The sequence below is a fragment of the Adiantum capillus-veneris genome, chromosome 9 (genome assembly GCF_014529385.1).
Source record: "Adiantum capillus-veneris isolate H3 chromosome 9, ASM1452938v2, whole genome shotgun sequence".
Lineage (NCBI taxonomy): Eukaryota > Viridiplantae > Streptophyta > Polypodiopsida > Polypodiales > Pteridaceae > Adiantum > Adiantum capillus-veneris.
The window spans coordinates 105,186,199-105,193,134 of NC_140939.1; the positions used below are offsets into that span (position 1 = coordinate 105,186,199).

At 40.7% G+C, this 6,936-nt stretch overlaps 1 long non-coding RNA gene across 1 annotated transcript in view; it reads left to right on the top strand.

Annotated features, from left to right (window-relative positions):
* Positions 1-793, top strand: part of LOC147450926 (uncharacterized) — a 2,660-nt gene extending 1,867 nt beyond the window's left edge. Inside the window, exons 2-3 of the long non-coding RNA XR_015189309.1 lie at positions 1-86; positions 463-793. The exon at positions 1-86 is cut by the window's left edge and continues 39 nt beyond it. This is a non-coding gene — a long non-coding RNA (uncharacterized LOC147450926). The remainder of the gene's footprint in view (positions 87-462) is intronic.
* The last annotated feature ends 6,143 nt before the right edge of the window (positions 794-6,936 follow it).

Consider the following 6,936-nt stretch of genomic DNA (forward strand, 5'->3'; position numbering starts at 1 on the left):
CGAAGAAAGAGAGAGAGGCGGCGGAGCCATCGGCCATACTAGCGTGTACATATGCGTTGAAGATTCTAGAAAAACCATTCTTTGAGGTTTGTTTGTTACCTATATGTGCTCTCTCTCTCTCTCTCTCTCTCTCTCTCTCTCTCTTCTTCTCGGGTGTGTGTGTGTGTGCGCGCGCACGCTAATAAAAAGAGAAAAATGGTATAACATTTCTATCACCCAAGTGTGGTAGATTGGTTATGCCATTTCCCTCTCGAATAATAGGTATTGAGTTCAACTCTCCTCATCAGATAGATCTTTAAAGCCTCTTGGGATAGTTTCCCATGACGTTAAAATTCTCTTCTTCTTCTTCTTCTCCTCTCTCTCTCTCTCTCTCTCTCTCTAACACACACACACACACACACACACACACACACACAAGAAGATTTAGAAATTTTCTCATGTAGGAATATGGAACCTTTTCAGTGTTTTTCATACAATGTATAACATCATGAGCTTCTGCTCGGGAGGCACCGCATACCTAGCTAGGTGCGATTGGGGGCAGGGGATCGCCGGCCCAAAAACTTGTCGACGCTAGCTAGTAAGGAATTGTCTGCTAAGGGTCCCCAGACATTACATCTTAGATTTTAACTGTGTAATTGGCTATATATGGAAAGGCAAAGGCCAGCACCCTTTTGTATCATTTGGCTCCTCAAGGCACACTTTTGTATCTTTTGGCTCCTCAAGGCACATGTGTTGCTTGAGACTCATTGTAACCTCATTTCTGAGTTAATTTAACTCCACTCATAATCGTGAGTAAGGCAAAAAAAAAAGAAGGACCAGGTTGGTAACTCTACATAACATAAACAGTGCCCTATAATTTTGTTATTTTTTTTTTCTCGTGGTGATGTTCTAAAGTGGAAATTAATGGTACATTTAGCCAAAAGCAACTTGTGGAAATTTTGTTATATTTTCTTTAGTGTACATTTTGCCAAAATTAGCACACTAGAAACAATGTCATTCTTGTTGTGTCTTATTCTTCCTCATTGACTATATGTATTTGAAGGGGCAATAGTGGGTTTCTTGGATATTTTAGTCGGGGATGATTTTTGATAGGCACCCTTTAAATTTCTAGTAATTTTGTGGTATTTTTTGTAGGCTAGCTTAAATTTTCACTTGTTAAAAACATGCAAAATACCCAAAAATAGGTAAAATACCCGTCAAAGTACAACCCTAATTGCAGTGTGTTATCCTCTTTTTTAGAGAGCTAAAAATGATCTGCCAAGTCTTGTAGCATCTACCACAAGATGTCCATAGTTCTGCACAACATGTGACGAAAGATGAGTGTTGACTGCCTTCCACTAGTCTCGTTCATAGATGACAAAGACCACATTAACACATGCTACAAATGATTCCAAGAAGCCTTGAAGCTCATGGAAAACATCTAAGACATATTTAGGAATTTTGAGAATAATTCAAGCCCCAATTTTTAGACGAAACTTGAAATGTTTTTCTTCTTTTTGCCATACTCACAATTGTGAGTTGACAGAATTTATATTAGCTCGAAAAGAATACAGTTGCACTCAAGCACTACATGTGCCTTGAGGGGGCTAGGGTTTCAACAAAGCCTTGTACACAAACAAAGAGGATACCATGATAAACCTACCCTCTTGAGTATTCTAAGCAGCTCAATGCACGAATCCATTCTTCATCCTTGTCACTCGACCCTCTTCTTGCTCCTACACCATGGATGAGCTCACTGCTCATATGCACAATATTATCAAAATGGGCTATGTCTAGTTTGGCCTCAAATACCCAAAGGTTCCTAGACTTCCAGACCCGGTTCAGGTACCACAATCTAGTAATTTGGGTGCACACCAAAACGGCCTGGCTCTGGAATCCATGCCCTCCCAAGCTTAGTATTTTAAATTGATCTATCAATTGTTTGTAGATACCTTTTGTGCCACATAAAAATGCATAGCTCACTTAAACCTACTAGGTGCATTTGTTATAAGTGTATACATATAGAGTGACATCAGCTTTGGCATTACTAGAATCATTGGAGGAATGTCCTTTAATTTAATCTAGCAATATAAAATCTTTATTAAAATTACTTCTTCGAGACATTTAAATTATTGCATTGCATGCTTGCAAAACTTTAAGGATTTTAAAGAAAAAAGTAGAAATTGAGGAGATCTCAAATGAGCGTGGTGTCTAGAAAACAAAATGCCAAACAAGATTAGTATCCATAAATGCATATAATTGTTTAACCATTACAATTCCTTCTATATGGATTTAGTAGTAGACACTCTCTTAGGCTCTGCTACAAGCTGCTTCATTTACTAGAGTGCCTCAACTGTAATGTCACTTGCTTTGCATAAATTCATCCCAATAACCATTTAGTGATTGTTATCCTCAAACATTTTGTGCACTACTTTATTGATTGATTCCACAAATTTGAAAAATTCTAGTGACTTTCATGAATATTCCTCATTATGATGCAGAGGACATCATCAATCTATTAGACTATTGCTTCCATCCAAGTCATAAAAATTTATACATGCTTCATCCAACCTCTTGTGATATACAATAAGATATCCTATCGTCACGGTCGTTGGGGCACTGATTCCACCTCAGCCACCAGCTACAGCAGGTCTGCCACCGCTTGGAATTTTCCACTGTCGACGTGTCAAAAGATCAGCGATGCATAATTCTTGTTGCTGACTTGTAAGCAGGGCAGTGACACATGATGACCGAGAATGGGCTCTGGTCAGCAGTCCATTGCACAGCACGCTCTCGACTCCCGGCGATCGCGTGACCTGTGGAATAGGCCTCCCAGAGCCCATTCCCTTGTCCATAATGTTTGTTTTTTCACATATCGCTTGCTCCATTATAACATGCGAATTTTGATGGTGTTGCAAAGAGCATAACTCAAGACTAGAACAAGCCCACATCTCATACCATTATAGGCAAACATCAAGGAATGAAAACACACGTTTGCAAACAAAATTCCATGCACTTGTGTTCTCATCGAGAAAATACACACGTTTCGTGTGGCACTCGGACGCAAGCATCACTTGGAGGATTGGTATAGGACTACTTGTGCCTTGTTGTCAGCAAACGGAATATCTGAGACGGGGGCAAACCTTGGCCATCGATAGGAGTGGCTACCCTAATAACCATTGTAATTATGATTCCTAGATGTTGTCATGGCTTAACATGAGCATGACAAAACCTTATAATTTTTTCGACTGCTCAATATAATTCACTCACAATTGTGAGTTATGCTATTAAAAAAATAAAAAAATAAAAATACACACGTTTCCCCAAATCTGGAGACTCACATCACCATGTATCATCTAAACAATATTAAGTAAATTACTACTGAGTCCAAGGTTCTCTCTTTTCTCATATTTTCATATGTAGGGGTGGTGGAATCCTTTTCCTTTTGGACCTATGATCTTCTAAGTATAGATTTGATGTAAACATTGCATGCTCCTCAGTTAGGTTTATATTATCGTGTTGTCCTTCATAGTAGTCCCCAACTTGGTTTAATGGAACAAGTCTAACCCCTTTTCCTAGAGGTTGTTCTCTTTGGATTCCATTATATATTCTTATGTCATACCTTTCTTAACAACATAGGTGTGGCACGATCCTTAACAACTCACTTAGAATGATTTGCATTGGATTTCTATTGACACTAGTAAAACGGCATCGCCTTTGGCGGCGGCATGGCCCTTTTTTACCTTCGTCGCACTCGCCACTAACTTACTCCTAAAAGCCTCCCAAATTGGATTTTGCTATTCTGTAGGGATTTATAGCTCCTGGAAATCCTTCCCCTATAATTAATCTCCCTACACAGAGAAAGATTTCGTGCACTGGCCGCCATGCACTTTGGTTGTTGTATGACATAAAGGCAGAAGGCCATCTTCAGCAACGGCAACCTCCCTCCCCCCCCCCCCCCCCGAGACCTCCTTGGCAGTCCTCTCTCTCTCTCTCTCTCTCTCTCTCTCTCTCTCTCCAGGCTACACTTGCATTCATGATTTTGTGCACTGGCCATCGTGCACTTTGGTTGTTGTGCGACATAAAGGCAGAAGGCCATCTCCAACACGGGGGGAGATTGCACCCAGTGTCTGTGGCTCGCGACGTTTTCGTCTGTAACAGTGGTATCAGAGCGAAGTTAAAAATCTCCTGACAGTGCTAAATACAAGGATGCGAGGAGATTCATGACCAATCAATCCCACAACTAAGTTTACGTCACTTATCTTATTAGCATCATTGGTATGAAATTTTTATTTTGATACATCATTATATAATTCAATTAAAACAAACCTTGCTTGATTTAATTTTTTATTTTTTTGAAAAAAATAATGAGCACAAACTATCATGGAATTAAAAGACGATTGAACAAGAATTAAGTATGGAATTCAATAGAATTAGGTTATTTAAAAGTTTACTTACAATGTATTAAGCATTGTCCATGTATAATTATAATACGTAGTCTATGCATAGAGATTTAAAGAAGCACGAAACATAGAACGAGATTGTTAATGGTAGAGTTTTGAGTAAGTAATTAGAAGATGTAGGATTCTCTCTTAACAATCAGTGCTAACTCTCCGACAGTTGTGCATAGTACAAACCAATTAGCGATGATAGTGTGGTGGGAACGTCCACCCCACAAGAGGCTTAAATTTATATTTAAATAGCACTAACTGATTGTCGTCTGTGTTCATCATCGTCATCGTCGTTGCTACTGTGATCGTCATCACCATCCCCATCGTTCGGAGACCCCGTTTGTCACCCTGGTCACCAGCTATCGATATCACACGACCTCATGACACGTTCAGCTTTTGCGGCAGGGACGGAGTCGCAACGACAATTGCAATGCACGACGCTCGGTAGTTTTTTCCTTTGCTGTCATCACATGACATGCTCCTGACGTTGTTAGTGGGCAACACCTACCCATGCAAACACGCTGAGAACTGCCGACACTCAACCCGCCTCGCCGTCATGTAATATTCCTCTCTCTGCCCTACTGGCGAGCAGTACCTGTTGTCTCACAGCCTTTCAATGCACTAAAAATAGCACTACATGTGCCACGGGTCCGACGTCAGTGTCCGTTAACAACCAACCTCCCAATTGCCCAATCTCTCCCTCGCATGCAGCCAACTACTTTTCGTCACTATCCCACCAACCCTCTGAAGGAGTACGAGCGGAAGTGCGACGCGAGAGAGAGAGTGCGAGAAGAAGAGCACGACGATATGGTGAACTTGCTCTACTGTAATGTGTAGAGCATAGTGAGTTCTTATTAGGTTTTTACAAAAGAATATGTGTACATACCTGGCGGCCCGTCCACTTACCTGGGCGACCACATTGGGCTTTATACCCCAACAACCTCCCACTTAAAGTCCAATGTGGTACTTTAAGTGTGAGAGAAGCTACTATACAAGCTAATATACAAGAGATGTAGAGAAGTGATGTACTACCCTACACCTAACTGCTTGCGAAAATGCGCAAAGCTCTCTGAGGCAAGTCCTTTTGTAAGTAGATCAGCAGGATTTTCTGTGGTGTGAACTTTGACAAGCTGAAGTTGCTTATCCTCGAGCATTTCCGTGATGAAATGATACTTCACATCCACATGCTTTGTCTTTGAGTGATAAACTGGATTGCGAGCCAATTGTATAGCACGTTGACTATCACAATATAACACAGGCATCTCTTCTTTGATTCCCAAATCTGTTACTAGTCGATTAAGCCAAATTGATTCTTTGCATGCCTCTGATGCTGCAACATATTCAGCCTCTGTAGTAGACTGAGTAACACAATCTTGTAATCTAGAACGCCATGATACTGCTCCACCAGCCAATGTAAAGACATACCCTGATGTAGACCTTCGGTTGTCTAAGTCACCTGCATAATCTGAGTCTGTAAAACCCTTTACACTTAGCTCCTGACTCCCATAGCATATACACATACTCTTTGTAGCTTTCAGGTATCTCAATATTCCTTTCACTGCCTCCCAATGTTTCTTGCCTGGGTTTGACATGTATCGACTTACTACTCCCACTGCAAATGCAATGTCTGGGCGAGTAGAAATCATTGCATACATCAAACTACCCACTGCAGACGGATATGGAATCTTATCCATTTCAGTCTGTTCTTCCTCAGACACAGGACAATCTTGTTTGCTAAGTTTCACATATGGTGGCAATGGAACACTCAATGCCTTTCCCTTCTCCATATTGAAACGTTGCAAAACCTTGTCAATATACTCTGTTTGAGATAACCAAATCAACTTCTTTGATCTGTCTCTCTCAATGCGCATACCAAGTATATGACTTGCCTCACCCATGTATTTCATGTCAAACGATTTTGCCATCTTTGACTTCAGAGCTGAAATTTCTTCCAAGTGCTTGCTAGCAATCAACATGTCATCCACATACAAAATAAGGATCAGCCAACTATCATCCTTAGCCTTCTTTGTATATAGATAGTGATCGAACTCACTACGTTTGTAGCCTTGAGAAAGCATAAACTTGTGGAATTTATGGTACCATGCCCTCGGTGATTGTTTTAAGCCATAAAGACTCTTTAACAACTGGCATACCCAATCTTCCTTGCCTTTCTCAACAAACGCTTTTGGCTGCTGCATGTAAATTTCCACATCTAAATCACCATGCAAGAACGCTGTCTTGACATCCATTTGGTGCAACACCAAATCTAATATGGCAACCAATGCAAGAAAGCATCTCAATGTAGTCATCTTGACCACCGAAGAGAAGACTTCCTCAAAGTCAATGCCTTGTTCTTGCTTAAAGCCCTTGGCAACAAGCCTTGCTTTGTACTTTGGCTGACTATCATGAGCGGTGATCTTATACTTGTAAACCCATTTACAGGGTAGAGCCTTTTTGCCTTGTGGTAATTTAACTAGCTTCCATGTCTGGTATTTATGCAGAGCTG